Below are 24594 nucleotides of genomic sequence, written 5' to 3' on the forward strand. Positions count from 1 at the left end.
GGCAAGTGGCTGTAGTGTGTCTTCCACAGAAGTCACAGTAGGAAGAATAAAAAACAATAGTCTTTTTTTTAAAGGCTGTTAAAACTACTTCAAATATATCTACGTTATGTTTGAACAATTATTTATTAAGCATTACTGTGTTTCGGTCTGAAGGGCGCCGTAGCTAGTGAAATTACTTGGCAAATGAGACTTAACATCTTATGTCTCAATTTGACGAGCGCAATTGTATTGCAGCTCAAATTTTTTGTGTTTTTCAAGAATCCTGATTGGCACTTCATTGTAATGGGCAGGGCGTATCAATTACCATCAAAAAAATTTTTTGTTGTACTTCCACATTTTCCTCGCAAGCATATATTAAAAATTATAGAGCTCTGACTTATACATAAATTTTCATGCTTAAGCCCCTAGTATCAATTTATAAAAGTATTCGTGTACAGATGAAGCAAGGTGTTATCTAAAATTTCAACGCAACCAGAATATGTGAGTACTATAGACAAACATCTTTTTTTTATATAAGACTTGCTGACCCGGCAAACGTTGTTTTGCCATATAAAGTATAATTCACGCGATAGTTTTATAAATAATAGCCTATGTGTTATTCTGGTGTGTAAGCTATATTATTGTAAAGTTACATCAAAATCCATTCAGTAGTTTTTGCGTTAAAGAAGTACAAACATACATACAGACATACAAACTTTCACATTTATAATATTAATAGGATGAGGCAAGCGGGCAAGAGGCTCACGGGATGGGAGTGGTGAGACAACCACCCATGGACATCCGCAACAACAACTCCCCGTGATAAATACGGTGGATGATGCAGAGAGAACCCATATCTCTACGCAACGCTGCCGCCGAATTCCACCTTCGCACGACACGCCACAAGTTAGGTTATCATCCTCACCATCTGGATGTGTGGAGGTCCTCCACATTGCGGTATTCAAGGATCTTTCTTCCACGTACTACAAAGCTGGAATGAACTTCCTTGAGCGGTGTTTCCGGGACGATACGACATGGTTACCTTCAAAAAAAGTACACCTTCCTTAAAGGCCGGCAACGCTCCTGTGATTCCTCTGGTGTTGCAAGAGATTGTGGGCGGTGGTGATCACTTAACAACAGGTGACCCGTACGCTCGTTTATCCTCCTATTCCATAAAAAAAAACGCCGAAGAGTCAATCCGATCGGGGATGACCTCTGACATCTATTATATTTCTTTAATAATTTGATCTGTGAAGAATTATGAATTTGTATACACAATATGTAAATGCGCGGGTGCACGGATCTATGAGTACAAATTTCTATGTCTATTTAAGAAGCAAAAAAGCAGTGCTTTATATATTGAAGGCAGTTTTTTTGAAGATAATGAACTTGAAATGTATGGATTTCTAATATGGGTGTCTAAAAATAATCGTTATGATAAATCGTTATCAAACAAAACTAAAAATAACAATATATAAAACAAAAAATGTGTGTTTGTGAAGAATTAGTGGAATAAGAAAATGGCTGCCTGTTTTATGCAATTATAATTATTTATTTATTTACATATTCCACCTTCGCACGACACGCCACAAGTTAGGATATCAGCCCCACCATCTGGATGTGTGGCGGTCCTCCACAGTGCGGTTTACAAGCAGCTTTCTTCCACGTACTACAAAGCTGTGGAATGAACTTCCTTGTGCGGTGTTTCCGGGACGATACGACATGGGTACCTTTTAAAAAAGCGCGTACACCTTCCTTAAAGGCCGGCAACGCTCCTGTGATCCTCTGGTGTTGCAAGAGATTGTGGGCGGCGGTGATCACTTAACAACAGGTGACCCGTACGCTCGTTTGTCCTCCTATTCCATTAAAAAAATATATATATCGAAGAATGTTTCATATTTTCTTTGTCTTTCACACTCAGCAAAGGTGTTCAAAGAATCAGATATAAGGCCAACACAAACATAATTTATCCAACACTGTACACAGTTCAGTGCTGACAGCTGAGAGCAGAGTGTGAATCTCGAAGCACATTCATTAGAGTCAGTTGAAGAGAACTGTGATCCATAACGTTCTCTAAACAAAACACTTTTTATAACAAAATTTAAGTCATTTTTAGATCAATGACGCAGATACGTTCAGGGGCCGCGAGATAATTGACGCGATGCGATAAACTAATAAATGAAAAGTTGTACCTACTATTCAAGTAAGCCGAGATAGTAAGTTTTTTGTTGGACGATACTTTTACAACATAATCCCAGAAAATGTATAAAATAAATGTGTAACGAAAATTAAAAGAATTGTTAAATAATGTTTATGTTAATAATATCAGTTATTTTCTTTATAATACTACAGATTGGGAATGAAGCGACCGTCCTCAGGCTATTGAATTAATAAATTATATTGTAACAGAATTTTTGTGTAAAAAAGGAGCCCGGCTGAGTTTTTATGTCCATTCTTCTCAGATCCGAAGCCTTAATTTTCGATAGATTTTAACGTGCAATAAGTGACATAAAATCCCCATTTTAACAAAAATATTTGAATCAGAACTGTGTTTTTGCATTAGAGTTTTGCGTAAAAGTTACATTTTTATTTTAGTTAACCCGACGTTTCAAGTTCCTTTCCAGATCTCGTTTTCAGGGGACAAAAATCTAATGCAAAAACACAGTTACAATTACACAGTTACACGCATTTTAATTATTTAAAAGTGTTTTATTTAAATTATAATCCTTTGTTTATTCTTTTCCGTGGAATAAAAAAACGTGTCATCGGCGCAGCCAATTAATGTGCGTGAATACTGAGCTAAGTGAAATTTTGTTTTTATGTTTCGCTACTGCCTTCTATGCGATTAGCAAATAGTTGTTAAGATGTACTTTATGTACGTTCCCAGCACCGCTTCACAATGTCATAAGGTATTTGACTGGTGAACTCAATCACTATGTTTATTATTACCAAGGTGCGTATTGAGATCACCTTCGCATGTATGATTTACCCATTTTATTCATAAACGAGAAATTGCGTAAATAACAAAGAACTGTGAGTTTTTGGACCAAATACATTTTGTCTGAGCAGTCTAATGAAGCGGTGCAATGAGCTTTACTTGGCTGATGCCAATACTTTATGATTATGATTTATTAACAAGTTAGAGAGAATAATATGATTTTCTGTGTTTTGATTGGCTGATATTCTGTAATAAAGATACCTTACAGTTTTACAATTTATTTATGTATGTAATGGTAATAAGATAACAGTTTTTCAAGAAAACATAGGTAACAGAACAGATAATGAAACCAAAGGTTTCGCGCCATTATGTAAATTGTATCAGCAGATTTCTGAAATTATAAAATGAATTTAGATGTCGAAGGAACAAACTTGAATTTGACTGAGAGCGACATAAAAGTTGTATTTTGTGTCATTTCAACTATTGCTCTAAAGGGCTTATTGAGAGATGAGGATCATTATAACCATTTACGTACAATACGTAAATGGTTATAATGATCCGTGGTAATCATATTATTATGTATCTCAATACCTTTAGAAAAGGACAAAAAAATTATTGCCTTTCCATAGCAAAAATTGATGAAATTGTAGAAAAAGAGGCAAAAATTCCATACTCAACTGCGGAAGGAAATTAAAAATAGACAAGATTTAGAAGAATAAGAGAGAGTTAATTCAGGTCATGCATAGCAGATCTGGATAAAATTAAGTTCTATTAGGATCTATAATTACGTCCTGTTCAAATGAATTGGTAAATACCAAGATCAAAATTCTTCCCAATTACCTGTCACTTCGAGGTATAAAGCATAACTTTCATTAGCCTAGTAAATTCACTGGCTACGAGCCCCCTTAATGCGAAATTTAATATTTGCAGATAATTGCTTTTCAACAGAAAAAGTCACCGCTATTCTCCCTTGCAAAGAGTCTTTCCACTGATAAATATCATGTACTAAGAATGGCTTTACACTGGTGAACACCCATAGTACATTTTTAATAATCCTGTGGTGTTTTATTGAAGTAAAGCGATGAATTTTCCGTTTCATTTAAGATTTCCCCTCAACTATAAATAGCTGATGTCTCCCCGGGGCTCAATACATCTCCATACCAAATTTCATTAAAGTAGATTCAAAGGTTCAGCTGCGAAAGAAATCTACCTTTTACTCGCTTAAAATGATTGGTTCTACTTTAACTATTCCTTACATTTTTTTTTTTTTATAATTTGACTAGTATAATGGCAAGGGTAGTACAATATTTCTTTGAAATCAGGCTTACTATTGTAAGGTCGCATTCCTTATCAGTACTATATAGATTTCTTCGAAGCGTGTCCCCAGAAACTGCGTGATAACTTACTTCTTTTTGGCAGCGGACGCTCAGTCGTGAAATAAGTTTTTGCTATTTCATTTATGATTTCCCTTGTCTATGCTTTCGCTAGAAGTTTCGCTCAAGTAACATTATAACAACAGCTAAGCCATGACATAATCTTGAGGCATCAGTTCTCCAGAATCAGAAATCTAGAATAATATTACAATAGGAGTGTTTTTATGGCCAGGCAAATAGGCATTAACAAATAATTATCTACTGCCCGCGCGTGATGCATCATTGTCTAAATGATTACTTTCTATCAAGCTTAATTGAGAACTATCGTGCTAACAGTCTCTAATAAGAAATATTCTTTATTTTTGCAGTTTTGATTTAAGTTCTGTATATTTCTATGTTTTAAATGCTCTGTTTAAATTGATATTATTACTAACTACCTGTTGGAAATACCGTTCCTGGTGTTCATAAAGATTTTCACAATTTTCAAATGAATTAGTGAAAAAATTCTTTATTACACAAAAAAATATTTGACAATTTCTAGAAATATGGAGGCACTTTTAGACGACCATATCGCTAGTCAGCGATCTCTTCCAGGTAACCTTAATATGTAAGCGATTGATGATTGAATTTTTGTCTTTTTATTAATATTAATTCTCGTTTCAACTAGAATAACGAAAGGAAAACGATATAATTTTTTTTTTGATGAAAATAAGGGATGAGATAAGCAGGACTTTCAGTTGATGGTAATTTATACGGCCTGCCCATTACAATGCAGTGCCGCTCAGGATTCTTGAAAAACACAAAAATTCTGGGCACTGAATACAATTGCTCTCGTCACCTTGAGACATCAGATGTTAAGTCTCATTTGCCCAGTAATTGCACTAGCTACGGCGCCCTTCAGACCGAAACACAATAATGTTTACATATTACTGCTTCATGACAGAAATAGGCGCCGTTGTGGTACTCATAATTTAGCCGGCATCCTGTGTAAAGGAGCCTCCCAATGGTAAAATATGTTATATGAAAACAGTTGTGCAAGCAAAGCAAAACTAATGTCCATGAACAAGCATCTAATTAAATAGCATCCATAATTTTGCAATAAGCGTAACATGAAGCATCGCTCGCGTGTCCTTATCTTATCATTGCCATTTACGTGATTACAACTCATTACTTACCAAGAGCCAGTGCTAATACACCCTCCCCCCCGCACTTTCCATGCTCAATATCCACCTGCACCCCTCTGTGGCCCGCACCTCCAACATACAAAGACATTCGCGTAGTTGCATTGCTATCTCATGATTAGGACACTGAGTACATATGTGTACCAGTGGGAGGCTCCTTTGCACAGGATGTAGGCTAGATAATGCCACAACGGTGCCTATTTCTGCCGTGAAGCAGTAGTGTAAGTGTGTATTACTGTGTTTTGGTCTGAAGGGCCTAGTAGCAAATGAAATTACTGGGCAAATGAGACCTAACATCTGTACAATGTCTTTAGGTGACGAGCGCAGTTGTAGTGCCACTCAGAATTTTTGAGGTTTTCAAGAATTCTGAGCGACACTGGATTGTAATGGGCAGGTCGTATCAATTACCATCAGCTGAATGTCCTGCTCCTCTCGTCCCTTATTGTCATAAAAAAAGACGTGTGGCACTCAGGGACTGCCGCGGAAAGCTATTGCATAGTATTTTTATCAACTTATGCAATTATAATTATTTATTTATTTTTGACAGTATTTTTTTAATAAAATTAATTAAAAAAAAAAAGCAAACGGGAAGTGTGTAAAATTTAACTTGCAAGATTTTATTACAGACAGACAACGAGACAGGTGAAACTTAATAAAAATGCTTATCATAATAATAAAAATTAAAAAAACGTGATAAAAAAAATAAAGTAATTAAATAAAAATCAAGACGTACCCCAGGCTCGAACCTGGGACCTTCTGCACAAAAAGCATACGTGATAACCGCTGTTCCACGGCAACTGAAATGACCGTGGCGAAATATCTATATACATCTAGTAAGTAAGTGTTAGGTTATTTTCGTTACGGAATTTCTGGATTCGGTCTCCACGCTCAAGGCCCGCGATACCACTACTCCACCGACTTCCGTATCTGATTGCCGTTTCTTTGCAAAGGTGGTTGTAGGTGCCTTAAATTTTTACTCGTCTTGAAGTACAGTTTTCGATGTATAAAGTTGTTTGCTAATCACTGCATGGTCGCTGATTGCAGTGGCGTCACTATACTGCACTCATGAGAATTGGACTCTGAGCTGCGTTCGATGTTCTGACGTCGCGAGAGTGTGTGAGAGATTCGCGTCTTATGATATATTTTAAATAATGCGGAAATGAAATTATTGTAAGTTCACAACTATTTGCTTGAAATTTATTGAAAAAAAACTTGTGTATTTCTAGGTATATAGGTATAGATTATATTACAATATAATCAAAGTAAAAACTGCACATCGAATATTTTTTTAAGAATACTTGCTGTGTGTCCTGAAGAGTTCTAGAGAATAGTTCGACGGACAGATGGCCGGTGGGGCAGAAAAGTCCTCAATTGTCGTAGACGCAGTGTTAATAGGTCCCCCACAAGACAGACCGACGCGGACGATACGTTGGACGTGCCCTCGTGCAACGTATCGTCGCTCAGGACAGATCGTCGTTGAAATCTTTTTGGGAGGCCTTTGTTCAGCAGTGGACGTCTTCTGGCTGATGATGATATCTTCCACTATGGCAAAGTTACTATATTACATCAAAAACAGAAAATTTTAAATAAGCAATTTTAATTCTAGATAACTATAAAAGTTCTACAAAGTAAAATATCGAATGTTATTTCCGATAACTTTGAAAAACTGAATAATGCATCGCTATTTTAAATTTTCCGAACTTGTATTTACAATATAAAAGTTGCGTTTTTGAATTTGGCAAGTTGCCATCTTTCATGAGTTACGATTCCTTAATTATATATCAAAGAAACGATATAATTTTTCATGGTCCGGGCATAATCAATGATTATTATCATTTAACTTAAATTTTACAAATCTTATAACTATATTTATCTACACTCATGCTTTAAATCCTCTATTAAAGATTCTTAAACAGCTTATTGCCAACATTAAAACACCCAATGTCCTAATAACCATTACATCATCCAAACGAATGTTGTAATGAAATTCAGTACAACATTACAACACTCGTTTGGATGATGTAATGGTTACTAATCTGGCTTTTTAATGTTAGCAGTAAGATAAACTGTTTCAGAATCTTTTATAGAGGATTCATAGTATGGGTGTATATAACTTGTATGCAACTGTTGACAATTAGGTATTAAAAAACTCATGTGATACTATTAACACCAACCCACATTCGTGTTTTAATACCCTTCATTACACAACAGTTGCATAAATAACTATTACAATACTATGATAACATAAAAATAAAACTATCATTACGGGGAAGCGTACCAAGAATACCTGCAGAATTTCCGCGTTGGATAGCTAAGCTGATCCGTTGACCAAAATAGCTGCCAGCGCTTGGGTTGCCAGTAGCCCTATTTAGGCGAGAATATAGTACTTTGTATATTCTCCGCGCCTCTGAGCCCCACGGGCCAAGTGTCTCGACGCCAAACGAAAATTAAATTAAGTTAATTAACTAATTAATTAACCAAACTAATTTTTTTGAAAGTAATTGTGTGTGAGGCCCAGAGTAGATGCTCGCCCACCGCGCACCAATGAGTTTTGGTTTTAGAATTCATATAAACGTTTACTCTACGCTTTATAAGTTCGGAAACGTTTTTATGGTTCCTTTGATGTTACGAGAGAATATAGGCCGATGATCACACACTTTAGCATCACATTCTACCAGATGACCTATATGTAATTATTTTTGTCCACTTTCATAAAAAGCAGATTAATCTTATTACGTTTGTTATTGATTTATATTTACAATGTCAAAAATGTAATAAAAGTCGTTTATTTTCTCAAAATTGATTCCTTTAGAATTATTTTTGATGTCATTTTTAATATACTAAACACTACTACCGCTTCAGAAAAAATTAATGGCGCTCTGTGAGAGAAGAAGCAAGAAACTCTCCCAGCATTTTTTTATGCGCTCTTTGAATCCAATATACAATGTTTTATTGTCCTTGCTATTGCTATAAAATAATCATAATCTAGTCCCAGGCTATTGGATCAGCTTAGATATTCAGCTGTAGAGTAGAAGGATTTACAACAAAGCCATTTTTTAATAAAACATTTAAATTTATTTGTATATATTGCCTGAACAGTGGCTGGGACTTTATTATAAAAGTGTAGTGTTAGTACATTTACTCTTAAAGCTATTTCTATCTTATGAAGCCTACTAGAATTAGTTACAAGCAATCCCTTATTACTAGTGTTATAGTAATCACTATTAGGAGCAAAAAGGTAACAATTTTTGTGAAATGTTGTCATTGTCTTAATTGAGCTATCATTATTATTATTGGGTTTTATTTTTAGAATCAGATCTAATAAAAATATAAAGGTTTGTTCGACTAGATGCGTTATTTCATTATAATAAAATATAACTAATTATGTAAGAAGTACCATCGTACGCTTAATTGTGGAAATAAGTATTTTATAATTTAAATTATTATTAGTATAATTGGATAATACTTTTGAGTTGTACAGTTATCCAAATTCCGGTTGGAGGTCCGATTTTCAAATTATTACAAGTTTTGCAGGCTGTTTGCAAGTATATTTTTACTATATTTTATTGCCTTAACCTAAGCGAATCGGTGTAGATCGGCGTGATTTAGGCGTTCGCGCTGCGTTCTGTCTGTATTATTTTACGTGTATTAATAGATTGTTTATAATTAGGATGATTTAAGTGAATGTATCTGAAAGCAATTGAAACAAACTATAAGAACATGCCAAAATAAACCATCTTCTAAACAAAATAAGGGTCAGAACTTGGTGAGAGAACAGGGTGCCGTACCGCACAATCGGTTTTGGTGTATCGGAAAAATCTAGTGCCCTGAAGCAGGAAAGGTATTCTCGCTTTATTATAAATTTGATTGCCATGACTTATTTTAAATAAATAATTAACGAAAATATTAAGTAAAATAAGAGTGGTTCTGTAAACATTTGCTTAAGAATCCATAAAATAATATCTGAGCAGAACTTTAAACAGGCAGTAATGAAAGCGCTCCATCTAAGGCTTCTATAGCGAATAGAAATAACAAGCGGCATACTGCAAGCGGTAAATGGGAATCTAGGTTTTGTTGTTGTTTGAAACAGAAATGCGCTTTCTGTGTCATTGTGGGAACTCTTTATATGAAAATGTCGAGGCTACTGATGTTCTATTGTGCTTTATATAGCCACAGATTCTAAGTCAAATAATATTTTATGTACAAATAAGTTAGTATGACGAAGGTGTTAGATTAGATAATATCTTCTTAATGACAATTATTATATTCCCACAACCAGGGAAATTAAAAAACATACCAATATTAAGTGTCATTTGGATGGTTGGCTGGAGTTGGTAAGAGCGTTGAGCGTGTTCCGAGAGGCACGCATAGTTTCGAATCCCGCATCGTTTATAAGTTTTGGTTCATATTAAAATGATTATACAAATTAAATAGTAAGGGATCACTAAAAATTGCAAATTGTTTATATTGTGTTGAACAATAATAATATCCGGACGACCGAGCCTTGCTCGGATTTTTAAGAATGTACCTACTTAAACTTGAACAAAAAAAAATTTCGGAAATTTCGGATTCGAACCGGGGTCTTCTGCTTTCCGGATCACCCAATATCCCACCTGAGCTATTATAGTCTTGTATATAGTGGCAAAATTTACCTTTGTATTCTAATGTTATTGTAGCTATTTCTCATTAAAACACAGATAAAACTACATTTCTTAAAATTTAAACGTAGCTAGACCGATTTCTCGACCCTGTATACTAGATTTCATTAAAATCGTTGAAGCCGTTTCCGAGATTCAGATTATATATGTTCAATAATTACTCGTTAAAAGGTATAAGTTTAGCATTTCTCTGCCTTAGTGCGGTAAGGCATTGTGAAAGGCAAAGCAGGCATGGAAGCAATTTAACAAAGTATTTTCAGTTGCTTCAGAGCTATTTTTAATAATGTTATGCTACACGAAAAATTTAGCCCAGTTTCTAATACAAGAGGGAGTTTTGAATTAACACGATACTACTACATCTAAAGTGGTAGAGGATAATATGATTTAGTACCGATCTAGTTTCTCACAAGAGCAGCCCGAGTTGGCCCACATTCAAGTATTGCAGCTTAAATTCGCATTAAAGAAATTTGGCTTTCAAAGTCATTGAATGAATATATTAATATATAATGTTTGAGTTATTTACGAAGACTTTGACAAGGGATGAATTGCCAAACTCGTAAATTTACGATCTTAGTTTCTTACCTGTTATTTTTGTTGAATTATCTGGATATAATTCTGGAACAAGCTCAAGATTTAAATTTTGAATTTTGTGGAATATAATTTTACTGAAGAAGGTTAGTGAAGTAAACGCTCGAAATAAACTAATTGATCTCTATAGAGGATTTATTTATTAAATTAAAATTCAACATTTCAGAAATGTTAATTATTGTTTCAACTTTTTATTTATTATATTACTTTCTTATATATTCATCTATATTTTAGTATAGTATATATTATGTGTGTGTATATTTTTGACAATTTTCTTGCCCTTTTAATGTTCTGTATGTCTCTTTTAATGTATTACAAATGGTTGCCTGGAAGAGAACACTATATAGTGATTAGGTCGCCATTGTGATATTAATGAGAATGTTAGTATTTAAGTTGTTTTTGTTAATGTGGTGTCAAAAAAGTGTAATAAATAAATAATTAATTCTAATAATTCTCTATTATCTTCTACCGTATTTAACACGGGTAGTGTTGGGTAGAATTGTTCAGGTTTAAATGAAATGAATATCACTTCAATATACGAAAATTCTACCACAGCACATTAATATGTCAATTTCCATCCCGTAATTCACAAGACTTTTTTTTTCTCACACAGTCATATTCTCAAATCTCATATATCTTAAGGTTACTGTGCTAACATAACTGTTATGAACAAGTTGTATCTTTATTTATTAAGTGCAATAAAGTATTTTCATTCCTTCTTTCATTTTGTGGATTCTTCATCACGTCTGTATTCTTCCAAAATCGGCAGTGCCCCAGGGCACTAGATTTTTCAGATACACCAAAACTAAAAGTGCCGTACGGCACACTATTCCCTCACCAAATTCTGACCCTAATTTTCTTTAAAAGTTGGTTTATTTTAATTGTTCTTATAGATTGTTTCAATAGCTTTCAGATACATTCACTTAAATAATCCTAATTATAAGCAATCTATTAATAAACATAAAATAATACGCATTGACACAATGCTGCGCGAGTGCAAAAATCACACCGATCTAAAGCATACCGCGTGATCAGTTTCCCGTAACGGAAAGGGTATTGCGGATGTCCATAAGTGACTGTCCTACAATTTCCATCAGGAGATCCTTTCGCTCATTTGCCCCCCATTAATATATTATTATAAAAAAAAAACTTAGACTATATATTATTGACTTCTTATACCACAGTGAAGTCTAATTGTAAGTATAAGTTGAACAGTTTTATGTGATGCTTAACATTCTGTATGTTATAAATATTTTACCTGTGCTTCAACTTTTATGATATTAATAAAACATTGATGGAACAACATAAAGACAGTTATCGTAATGCAAAATGCAGGGCTGAGTTGCCGATAGCGGTGTGTTGGCGAGACTCCAAGCCGGCGTTACATCAAATGTTCTGCTAATGCGACCCAGACTAAACCCTCACCTACATACATCAAAAATTGACATGTCTTGGCCATTACATTATCTTACTGCTAAAGATTAGGCGTAAAGTAAGTTAGATTACTAACGAAATTGTTTCATTGAAAAGATCAGTTGTTGTTCTTTAGATAGGCTAAAAGCTATTTTTATGATAATAAGGAACTAGACGAGCAGGACGTTCAGCTGATAGTACGCTGATACGCCCTGCTAATAAAAATGCAGTACCGTTGAGGATTCTTAAAAACCCAAAAATTCTGAGCGACTCAGCTGCTATATAATATTTTGGAAATGTTATTCATTTATTATAATATGTTCTTGGTTAATTTTAGTAATAAATATAATTAATAAAAAAAAACTTTTTTCATGCTTTTTTCCACATAGATATGTAATATTCCATATGTGTCAAATAAAAGATATTTTTGTTATAAAATTATTACGTTGGTACGTTTCCAAATTTAATGGAAACGGTTTCAATATTTTCTATCCAGGTACTTTAAGCTTTTTTTTCATAAGTTTGTATTTAGTATCTAATAATACACTATATCATAAAATACTTTTTTTTATGACAATAAGGGACGATACGAGCAGGACGTTCAGCTGATGGTAATTGATACGCCATGAACATTACAATGCAGTGCCGCTCAGGATTCTCAAAAAACCCAAAAATTCTGAGCGGCACAACAATTGCGCTCGTCACCTTGTGACATAAGATGTTAAGGCTCATCTCCCAGTAATTTCACTAACTACGGCGCTCTTCAGACCGAAACACAATAATGTTTACACATTACTGCTTCACGGCAGAAATAGGCGCCATTGTGGTACCCATAATCTAGCCGGCTTCCTGTGCAAAGGAGCCTCCGACTGGTAAAAATCCTGAGTATGTGGAAAGCCTGAGGCTCATTACGTCAATAACTAATTAACGCTTTTACTTGCGCCACGCGATGCTAAATAATCACTGCTCTCGAGGATCTTTTGCAAAACCACCGGATTCACAGGAGCTTTGCTCAACTTTTCTTATACTTGGCTTGTAAAATTTATGAAATTTATATAATTTCATTAGAGCATATTTTTATTTAGTCAGAAGGACTTCTATTGGATTCACTGAATTATAATTATTGACATTAAAAACAATTTTCAAATATAATTTTTCGTATAATTCCTTTACTATTTTTTCAAAAAATACCAAAATAAACGACAATATTGTTCTTTCAATGATTTTATTAGCAATAGACAAATGAGTAAAAAAACATTTGACATTGAACACTCTAGTGCCAGGCACGATCGTTGCGATAACAATCATACTGAGAGCTCCAACCCTGAACAAGAAAAACAGAAAACCAACGAAGAAAGTTAATATTTTCATGAAAAATAAACTTCTATCCGAGCCTTTTAGAGAGAAATGTAGCAAAATATTATTAAGTGATTCGATCTTGAAAATTTTGTGCTCAATATAATAAATACGCCTTCCAAGATGCTATTTATACGGATCCTTCGAGTACAAAGAACCCCACGCTGACTGCTGGACACTTTATGTTAGGTAAGGACCTTGATACTTTTAATATAAAATCTGTTTTAAATTCTTTACGAAAGTAAGGGTTGGTATTGTATTTAACTGATTCTCATTGAGGTTAGTTGTAACTGGCAACGCATGCGATACATTTTTTTATGAAAATAAGGAACGAGACGAGGAGGACGTTAAGCTGATGTTAATTGATACGCCTTGCCCATTACAATGTAGTGGCGATCAGGATTCTTGAAAGACCCAAAAATTCTTAGCGGCACTACAACAGCGTTCGTCACCTTGAGACAACATGTAAACTCTTATTTGCCCAGTAATTTCACTAGCTCCAGCGCCCTTCAGATCGAAACACAGTAATGCTTACATATTACTGCTTCACAGCAGAAATATATATTATATATATATATATATATGCAAAGGAGCCTCCCACTGGTAAAAACTGCAACTCACTCTGCGAATCGTTATCTTCAGCTTATTTGGCTATAGAACTTAAATAGGAATAATAACAATTAATAATTGCGCTTAAAATTTCTCGGATCTGAGATAACCGACATAACTCACGCCGGGTTAATGATGTACCAACTAGGGCCGTGTTGGTTGTACGAAGACGTACATTGTAAACGAATTTAATTATGGGAAGTCATGTCAGAAGGAAAAAATCTGCACAAAACTGGTAGGCTCGCATAACTACCTTATAAAATCAAATACTGGTAATTTCTATGCCATTTTAGAATTTAGAAACCATCCAGACAATTTACTCCCACTTACAGAACCTGGGAACGCACGTAGTTTAGTATTGCAGATGTTAAGTAAAAAGTATATAATAACCTCATTAAGATTTAATTCAATATGCCTCTTAAGCAAACCTTATACCTTTAACATTAATAAGATACTATTATTTGTATGTGCTACCTATTGATTTTTTTTTTATGGAACAGGGGGACAAACGAGCGTACGGGTCACCTGGTGTTAACTGATCACCGCCGCCCACAATCTCTTGCAACACCAGAGAAATCACACGAGCGTTGCCGGTCTTTAAGGAAGGAGTACGAGCTTTTTTTGAAGGTACCCATGTCGTATGGTCCCGGAGACACCGCACAAGGAAGCTCATTCCACAGTTTTGTCGTGGAAGAAACCTCCTTGAAAACCGCACTGTGGAGGACCGCAACACATCCAGATGGTGGGGATGATATCCGAAGTTGTGGCGTATATAGTGCGTGATAGATTTGAAGTCGCTGCCAAGCCAAATGTAATGTATTAGTGGTGATGATATTGTAAAACACGAGTGCACATAATATGTAAAGGAAAAAGTTGAATCTGGAATCTGAAGTAATAAGGCTGTGATGTAAAATGAAATTTATGAACAGTGCTGATGTAAAACGAACTACAAATTCCTAATTATTATTTTATTCTATCAACATATACCATAGCAAAGGAATTCCCTTTAAATCGTTGATTTATTTTATCCAAAATCTGTTGAATTATATATTGAGAATTATTAAATAGTTTCTCCATACTTGCTATCAAAATTCAATATAAACGTTCCTCCAAAATTAATAACAAAAAATGCCTATTCGTTGTTTGTAGTACCACAATCTAGGACTAATCTGGGTCAAAACGCAACTATTTCTAGGCTCTGTAGATCATATAACTCACTGGCCAAATCGCAGAACATTGATTTATTCATTCCGCTTGCTCAATATAAAAAGAAAATACTTAAATTAAGTATATACACGTGACTTAGAAACCTTGTTTTCATATTTCATTATTATTTTTCGATTATATAATAATCGATTAGATAAAAAAAAAATATAGATTTTAGTTTTTAAATTGTTAAAATTACAGTCTTATAAACGTAGTAAAAATTATGAATGCTGTGGTAGCTTATAAGTGATTTAACTCTAATCTATATTATTTTTTAAGTTTAAGCATGTAAAGAGTGTAATTTGTTAGTTGCCCAAATAAATAAATATTGAGATATATATTGCTATTAAAACAAACATACCTGTCAAAAACAAGCACAGTTGTTTATATCTATAACATAAGTAGAATATTGACGTAATAACACAACGCTTCTGTATTTATTATTAATGGTTCGCTGATGTTTGTGTATTGGAGAATTAATGCTTTGTTTATGGGTCAACGTATCTCTCGTCGGGGAGCTATTAACGAAACGAAATTTACCACTGCCAGCCATTGTATTCACAGAAGCGGAGTACATATTGTTATCCAACTATTCTATACCTACTATAATTCCATAAAAAAAAACCATTCCATGTAATATTATTGACTCTGTTAAAGACATCGCAAACATCTTGACTATACAACTATTACACAAATAAATTTGAAAACAAAATTTATGAACGATGCGGGACTCGTACCCGCGACCTCATTGTTCAAACGTTCGAGTGTTCGAACCTGTAGATGAAGCCACAACCTGAGAGTTGAACAAGACGTGCGAGATTTATCAACGACACGTCACTCAGAATCCAAGCAAGTGTTGTAATGAATCTCAGTACAACATTACAACACCCGTTTGGATGATGTAATGGTTACTAGAACAGTTTTTTTTTTATGTTAGCAGTAAGATAACTGTTTCAGAATCTTTTATAGAGGATTCATATTATGGGCGTAGATAAAGTCTTGTATGCAACTGTTTATAATTAGGTATTGAACAACAGTTGCATAAAAAACCAATACCAGCTATTACTCGCGAATTCAAACGCATAAACCAGTTCAACCATATAAGTTTCTTTGTTTGTTAATTCCGCCAATATTGGCAGAATTAACACCCATTATGGATTTCCGCAAAGTAACGCCTAATTCAATAAATTTTCTTAATATTAATATTAGCAATATGTTTTTTTTAAAGTGACAATCAATAAAGTCAATTTCCAAATATGCAAATATTGGGGTTGAGCAGGTTATCAACTGTAAAGTAGATTCTGTAGACGTTCTGGTTGAGTGGAACGCACGTAAACGAAAATGTTTCGTATTCATACAGATACCACGCATCGAGCAATAAGAATGTGACTATCTGTGGAAACTCTTTGCGCATGAAGGGATCGAAAAAAAACAAAGTGTTTTTATGAAATTCAGTACAACATTGCAACACTCGTTTGGATGATGTAATTGTTATTAGGACATTGGGTGTTTTAATGTTGGCAATAAGCTAACTGCTTCAGAATCTTTAATAGAGGATTTAAAGCAAGGGTGTAGATAAAATATAATAAACTTAAATAAAGTAGTCACACTCGGTCGGCGACGACAGAAGTGAAAACTTAACGAATTTTCCCTTTATATTTTATGAATGGTCAGAAAATATTTTATCATGCCGGAAATACTTTAAAATGAAGTGTATTTGGTAACGGTAACAGTATCGCGAGGCCAATTATTTTTTCTTACAATTTCTTTTCTAATAATAATAATTTAATTCTATTTTTTGCATACTTGTAATCTTATCTTTTATTGCTGCACTTTCGTTTAATATTTTCTTGTTTTTAGATCTTGTTATATTAATATTGTTTTACACATTTGGAAATGTATTGAATAGAAAAATAACCATTAATAAAATATTATTATGTTTTTTCTTTGTTAATCTTTCCAAATTTCTTGCAAAACCTTGCGCCCCACAAAGAACCATTTTCTATGCTAGGAAGAAGTAAAACTAAAGAACTAGGAAATTAATACTGTTTTTATGTGGTAACAAAACGAATCTTTATATCAATTGAAAATATATTAAAAATTACAGAATCACATCTACCTGATACCTCTCATCCATGCACTTTAAAACGTAATCGGTGAATACCGCCAAGTTAGTCACGGTGGAACGATCCTTCATAAAACCATGTTGTTCGAAGGGGATAGACCTAGCAATTGTTGGGGTAATCCGCTTGCAGATAACCGTCTCAAATAGTTTGCTTATCCCATTGAGGATTAATATTGGCCGGTAGTTCTCAATTTTAGTTTTTGATCCACTTTTATGAATGGAAACTATTAAAGCTTCTTTCCATTTATCTGGGAAGGCGCAGAAAACGTTAAGGGACAGATTAAAGATTATGGAAAGGGGCTTAGCCAAGGAAGAAGCACATTTATGTAGAAAAATTGAGGGAATGCCATCACTACCGGCTCCCTTATTTGTATCCAACGACTTTAGCAATTTGAGAGTTTCATCTTCTTGAATAATAATATTGCATATCGTTTCGTTGTGTGTAATGTTTGTGAAACTTGGCGCATCGTTTGAATTTGCTGGTTTTACGAATACGCTTTCAAAGTATTTACTAAAGCCATTGCATACTGTTATTTCATCGGAATATGTAGATTGTCCCAATGTGAGTTTTACAGGATACCCATTGTTATTGTTTTTGAGTGATTTTATGTAGGAGTAAACGACTTTAGGATCTTTACGAATATATTCTTGCATGCGCTCTGTATAATCTGTAAAGCACTTCTTTTGAATATTTTTTTGCCTTGACCTGAGTATCACAAATTCATCATAGTCGCGAGGATTGTTAGTTTCCTTCCAATTTCTATGTTTTTTAAGCTTTTCCTTTACTATGTGAATCAGAGATTTAGAGTACCATACAGGGAATTTAGATTTGGATTTAACTTTAACTGGGATGTAGTTGTCTATAGATTCTTTTAAGCAAGCGTAAAAAATATCGGTAATGTCGTTAATTGAATCCGCTGATAGAATTTCGTCCCACTTAATTGAGGAGGAAAAGGACAAAGTTTCATTTATTTTAGTGTAATCGCCTTTAAAAAAATTTGGGCCTTTAGTAGGTTTACGCTGTGTATTACAAATTAGCAAGTTAGACAGATCGAATTCAAGGCAAGGATGGTATTTATCTTCAGAGACAAGAGGCAAGGAGCTGTGGTTGACTTCAAAATCGATGTTACTAAACAAGAGGTCCAACGTATTTTGTTTGCAATTACAAATTGTATTCTGCTATTTCAGGCCTGCCAAATTGCATATGTCGTGGAAATTCAGAAATGCATTTTGTAGTTCTACTGAACCTCTGCTCTGAATAGCTGGCCCGGACTCTGACCATGTAATGTTAGGCAGATTAAAATCACCAGTAAGGAGTATGTAGTCATTAGGATATAGAGAAATTATTTCAGCAAGACGGGTTGAGATGGAACTGATGCGAGCAGGTAAGAGGTTGTCTGGTGGCGCATAAATTAAGCCAATGTGAACATTGCGTCTTCCTTGAATGTGAAGAGTTTCTGCTGGTATGGTCGCTCATACAGACTCGACGCCAGGGCAAACCCAATCTTGTTGATGTAAGATTTGCAAATTCTTAGAAGCACATAATAATACTCCACCACCTAATGTCTTTTTGGAGGTAATTACTTACAAATAAAATCTTAGAAGTGATTTGTTGTCACATGGCACTCCAACCATTGCAGCTAGCAATTGTCCTTGGCCTTACAACAAGAACCTTCTATGGTCCAACTACTTTATAAGAAAATAGACCTAGTAACTTTTTACACAATGAAATAAATGGAACGCGAGAGGTCGCGGCTTCTAGACTCGCATCGTTCATAAATTTTGTTTTAAAATTTAATTTGTGTCATTAAAATCCCAGAAGTGAGGGTTATCTCTTTAAAAAAATAACTAATTGATTAGTAACTTTTTGTTGATCAGACTCACAAAAACATATTAATTACAACTTCAGCCAAGTAAGTATTATTTTTGAATAAATTAAATTTGTTACCATAATTTATGAACGATAATGGATTTTGGTTACAAATTTAATTTGCATAATGAATCCTAGAAGGGACATCAGTTTAAAAATAACAAATTGCTTATTATTTTTAATTCATAGTATAATATTGTACACGAGGCCTTAGATACTCTGCAAATAATTACTAACACAACAATGATAGCACAGTACACTGATAACAGCTCTTATCATTGTCCAAAGCATAACATGAACATTACGGTTCTGTCAACACGCCAATATTTTAAATGAAACTTTGAGATTATTGCACATGACGTGTGTTGTTTTTAACGAATAAACCTAGATTCTTATTTTTTATGTGAAACTTCTTTAGAATCGCTGTGATTTGAAACTCGATGTAACGAAAAAGCGAGACGATAGAGGCACAAACAGGTTAGTGTATAGGATTCATCCGGCGAGAGAATGAGAGAGACACATAAATTCATAAGAATTAACTTGGAATAAAATGAGATAGGAAACATTTTACAGTGTTTTGGTACCAGGCGATTAAAGTTGAATAAGAGATTGTCTTATACAGTATGCGAGTATACCTTAATATATTCTGAAGTCAAGCGCACGACGTTTTACTACAAAGACACGAGGAGAACATATGGTAGCGGTGATAGTAATGTCTTTCATAGACATGTGTCATCCTAGTAACATGTACCAGGACTTCATATGCAGTTTAGAGGTTCATGCGCAATGCACATCTTAAAATTATTATGCAATTACTTACCCGTTGTTCTTGTTATTCGTTGGTGTTCGTGGTTCTCCTTGTGTGAGAAACTAGCTTTTTTAATAGCCAGTAATTAGCGCAAAATATTTACTTTATATCAAAATATTATCAAAAGACAAAGTGACGAATTATTAATGCTATAATGCCATACATAGTAAATTAACAAAACTTGAGATTGGAAGCACTTTTGCTTAGTTGGGTTGACGGAAGGTATTGAATGTGATTACGAGGATATTTTAGAAATAAATACCACAATCTATCCAATATATTACGTCTTATGTTACGAATATAGATAATTCATACGTCTAGATAGAGCCTCTTGCTGTTAGACAACCGATAAGAACAGGCCAGTTTTAATACTTTAGTGTGCGTGCATTGTTTAAAATATAACTCTAAACTCAATTTTCTTCGACGTTTTGTCAGCTGTCATAAAAATCTAGGCGTATAAATGATCTAATTGTCTAAGTATTGTCTAAAACGCGAACTTGATTTTTGCATCGGGCTGCCTTAGCTTTAGCTCCGCAAAATTCAGCTGTTAAATGACTATAAAATCGAAGTTTTACGTGAGTAAAGTCTGAGAAAAATCAAAGTACGCTTTATAAATCTCAGCCTAAGGGTACAAAGTAAGGCCACTTATACAACCGAAATATGTCGCAGCCCTAGACTAACTTCAGTTATATGTAGGTATCTGTCAAAATGTTTGCGACTCGATCGAAGCGCGGGAAGCAATTGAGCTGTCAAAAACACGAGATATTTATTTGCAACTTGTGAATAAGTTGTTTGGCTCGCAGCTCCGAATTCGAGATGAAGATATTGTTGACTCTAATTGGACTTTACGAGTCCGTAATGTACAAATTTGACATGATAATTAAATGGGGATTTGAGCCGGAAATTGCGTAATCTCTGACCTTTAAAGTAATGATTAGAAAACTAACAACAAAACAACATAGATTTTAGATTCTGTTCAAGAGCGTTGTTTATTTTTTAAGCTATCATTCTTGTTCAAAATTATTTTAAACTAATTAAATAACTTCAAATTGTCTTTAAATAATTGTTGTACAGCCATTTCTTAAAAGCACTTTTGTTACGGTAATTGTTTTCGAAATATCATCATCAAAAAATTAAAAAATAAATGTTGATGCAGATAAGTATATTGAAAATATTACAATACCGACTTCAAATGTGCATATACTTTAAAATGCATACACTTATGAGGCAGGCGTACTGAGCTCTAGATAAATTCTAGGCTTTTAAGCGGGCGGGTATCACGAGTTGTGGAAGTCCGTATTATGCACGAGTTGTGTTTCATAATCCAGTATCGGCCATTTTATCATTCCCAGCACAACCCTAAAATCATCCCTTCATCAAAGAAGAATGGAGGCACTTACTTGAAGTCTTCTTCTGTACAGCTCTCTTCACGTTTCGGGGCCCGATTACGACTCCTGGCAGGCGAATCGCACAAAATACGTCGCGTTTTAGACTGTAGCACTGTTATACGAAAAAAATTAGCACCAAACCCACATTAATACACCAAAATTACTCAAATTTTATCACAGCACACATGTCAAATACCACGCAAACGTCATTGTCGAGTGACGTACGCGTGCGCACCAACTTCTCATCAGCGTTCCTTTGACGTTCTGTAGAAGGCTAGTGGAGGCCTTCTTGGATTGTGTGAGTAAGCAAAACGGCCGAAACAGTATCTAAAAGAACACAATTTATTTTAAACGAAATCCCAGGGGAAGGATTAGTTATCATTTTTCCATACAAACGTTCTTGACTATTTCCTCCTTGGTTTTTAGGCCTAGATCAAAAATATTTTCATTTTCATTTTCATAGTCAATTTCATCGTTATCATATTTTTCTTTTTGTAAGAGCGTGAGTTCTTTGAAAAGTGCTAAATCAGCTTATTCATGTCATGAGAAGCCAAGTAGGTATCCGGTATTGGGTATAATGTTATACCCGATCGGGTATGTACCCGACAGCAATAAGCGAAACATTACAATAGTCCAACACAGAATTTTTCTTTCACTTTTTCCCAGCTTACTCAAATATCTGTATTTATATTTGATTTGTATTTAATTAGTTAATTTTTGGAGGAGAAAACTGCTGAGAACGGAACCTTGATTTTTGAGTTTTTTACTCACGATTCAGTCGGAGCTGCAGTTAACCATTTTTTTGGAAAAGGGGGACATACAAGCGTACGTGTCACCTGATGTTAAGTAAATACCGCCGCTCATAGTCTCTCCCAGAGGAATCACAATAGCGTTGCTGGCCTTTTAGAAAAGTTTACCCGGTTTTTTTTGAGGGTACACATGTCATTTCGTCCTACAAACACCGCAGAGCTACTTCCACAGTTTGGTTGTACTTAGAAGTAAATTCCTTAAAAACCGCACCGTGGGGGAACACCACACGTCCAGGTGGTCGGGATGATGACGTGCGAAGGTTCAATTCAGCGGCAGGAGTCGAGTCCTTATCACAATCATGATTATCTCGGTTTGTTGTTTTGGAATTCTACAATCTAAAAAAAAAATTACAAAAAACAACTTGAACATAACTATGTTACGGTAGGTAGCTCAAATACCCGGATGGCATAGAAAAGATTCGGCCTAGTATATTTATATAATTGGCTCCTAAGAATTGAAGAGTTCTGAGTTTCGTTACTTTTTCATGGGTCCCATAATCAGAACGAAACCAAACTCTCACCAAACTACCTTCGAAGGGTATCCTTTCCAAAAATAAAAGAATCACCGAAATCGTTTGACGCGATAATGAGTTATTCGTAAATTTGTCGCGCACATGCTTGTAGCAAATTTGAGACTTATGGTTTCTGGTCTTACTACTCATAGATGCCATTGTCAGATCTGGGCCAAAATGATATCACACGGGAAGCACCAGTTTTCAAATAAAAAAAGAATTATTAAAATAGATTCACCATGTCGAAAGTTCTGAGGGTAGAAAGGGTACGAATTTCTTCCATTTTTGAAGTCGTTTAAAAAATGCCTCACCTCAACTCTTAAATTAATTTTAACTAAAATGCACAACAAAAAGTTTAACTTAAACACGTAACCGAACAGTTCTGCAATAAAACAGCCGCAAAGTGCCACAACACCTGCTTATTTAATGAATTTATACCGAACACTCGAATGATATAATTAGCTCTTCCTGAATCCGGCCGGCCCCGTTGTGGGAACAATTAAATTGCGAAGCGTTCAGAAGATTTATGAATTTAATTGTCCATTACTTAATGATTTCGTTTTGTGGCTTTTTACTTACCTGGATAGGAATGAGGATTTATAATCTGATTACATACAAGTGACAAAGCACCTGTTACTTAATCCGCGTTTATTTAATTTTTTTGTTTGTAGAAACCGACCGCTAATTATAACAACTTGACACAATACAATCGGTTCAGGCGTTTCTAGGAGATGTTCTCTCTTTCTCCAAAACGAAACTTCGTAAACGAACGAATTTTAAACGAAGTTTCCGTAGTGATCTTATTTTGTTTTCGGACATACCGATGAAGTTCGAAATCATAGAGGATATTCGGGAGTTATATTTCATGCCAACGATGAGAAATAACTAGTGACAGCCTAAAATATCTGTATTACACACGCAATGTAAATATTTCAACTTAGTATTTAACGATTCCGCACACAATACTACCTTATGTTTATTTTCTATAAGGTAAATAATCCTCATTTATGTAGATAAGAGGAACGGACCAAGAATAGACCCTTGTGGTACCCCATACTGATAGAGTCCCAGGAGATCTCCTCCCATTCACGTCAACCCTCTGAATTATTTGTTTGAAATATGAAATCAGAAGATCGAGCATTTTGCGCAGGATTTTTCTGCCATCAAGTACTAATGTGAAAGCCTTATTGTTTCGGTCTAAATTGACGTTATAGCCATCACTACTAGTAATGAGACTAAACATACTATGACTCAACGCATTGAGCCCAATTAAGAAGCTGCTGAAAATTTTGGGGTTTTATAGAATCCTAAGCGGCATTGCCTTGAAGGCAAGGAAACTTAAATGGAATTGGATGGGGCATACTATAAAACTAGAGAGAAATATTGTAAAACTTTAATGAACTAGTATCCGAGAGATAGAAAAACAAACCGAGGTAGACCATTTAGGAGATGGATGGAGGTGATTGAAGCAGTTGCCGTATGGACTAGAACAGCTGAAAACAGGAGTCTGTGGAGGCAGTTGGAGATGGCCTATATCTATTATAGACAAATAGACCATACTCATAATAATTCAACTGATAAAAAAAACATTTATGAAGGAAAATATTGTTAAATTTAAATAATAATTATGTAAAAAAAAAGGTTAAGTATTTTGTCTGTATAAAGGCTTATTTTATTTATTTACAGAAGCTCTTGCGCTTCCGCTTATTGGCTATAGCACAACTATACTAAACACAAATATTGAGACAAGTTTATCTGTAATCATATTTTTCCCGCGTTTT

The 24594-nt window shown here is 34.6% G+C and overlaps 1 protein-coding gene across 4 annotated transcripts in view; it reads left to right on the forward strand.

Moving 5' to 3' along the window:
- The window catches only part of LOC126974953 (somatostatin receptor type 2-like), a 147165-nt gene that overhangs the window by 42822 nt on the left and 79749 nt on the right, over nt 1-24594 (forward strand). The window contains exon 1 of one of the 4 annotated variants that reach the window (XM_050822712.1): nt 19630-19773. The exons of the other annotated variants lie outside the window; for them this stretch is intronic. The gene's annotated coding sequence lies outside the window, so the exon portion shown is untranslated. Of the gene's footprint in view, nt 1-19629; nt 19774-24594 lie in introns of those variants that run through there. 4 annotated transcript variants of the gene reach the window in all.

Source organism: Leptidea sinapis, chromosome 34 (assembly GCF_905404315.1).
Source record: "Leptidea sinapis chromosome 34, ilLepSina1.1, whole genome shotgun sequence".
Lineage (NCBI taxonomy): Eukaryota > Metazoa > Arthropoda > Insecta > Lepidoptera > Pieridae > Leptidea > Leptidea sinapis.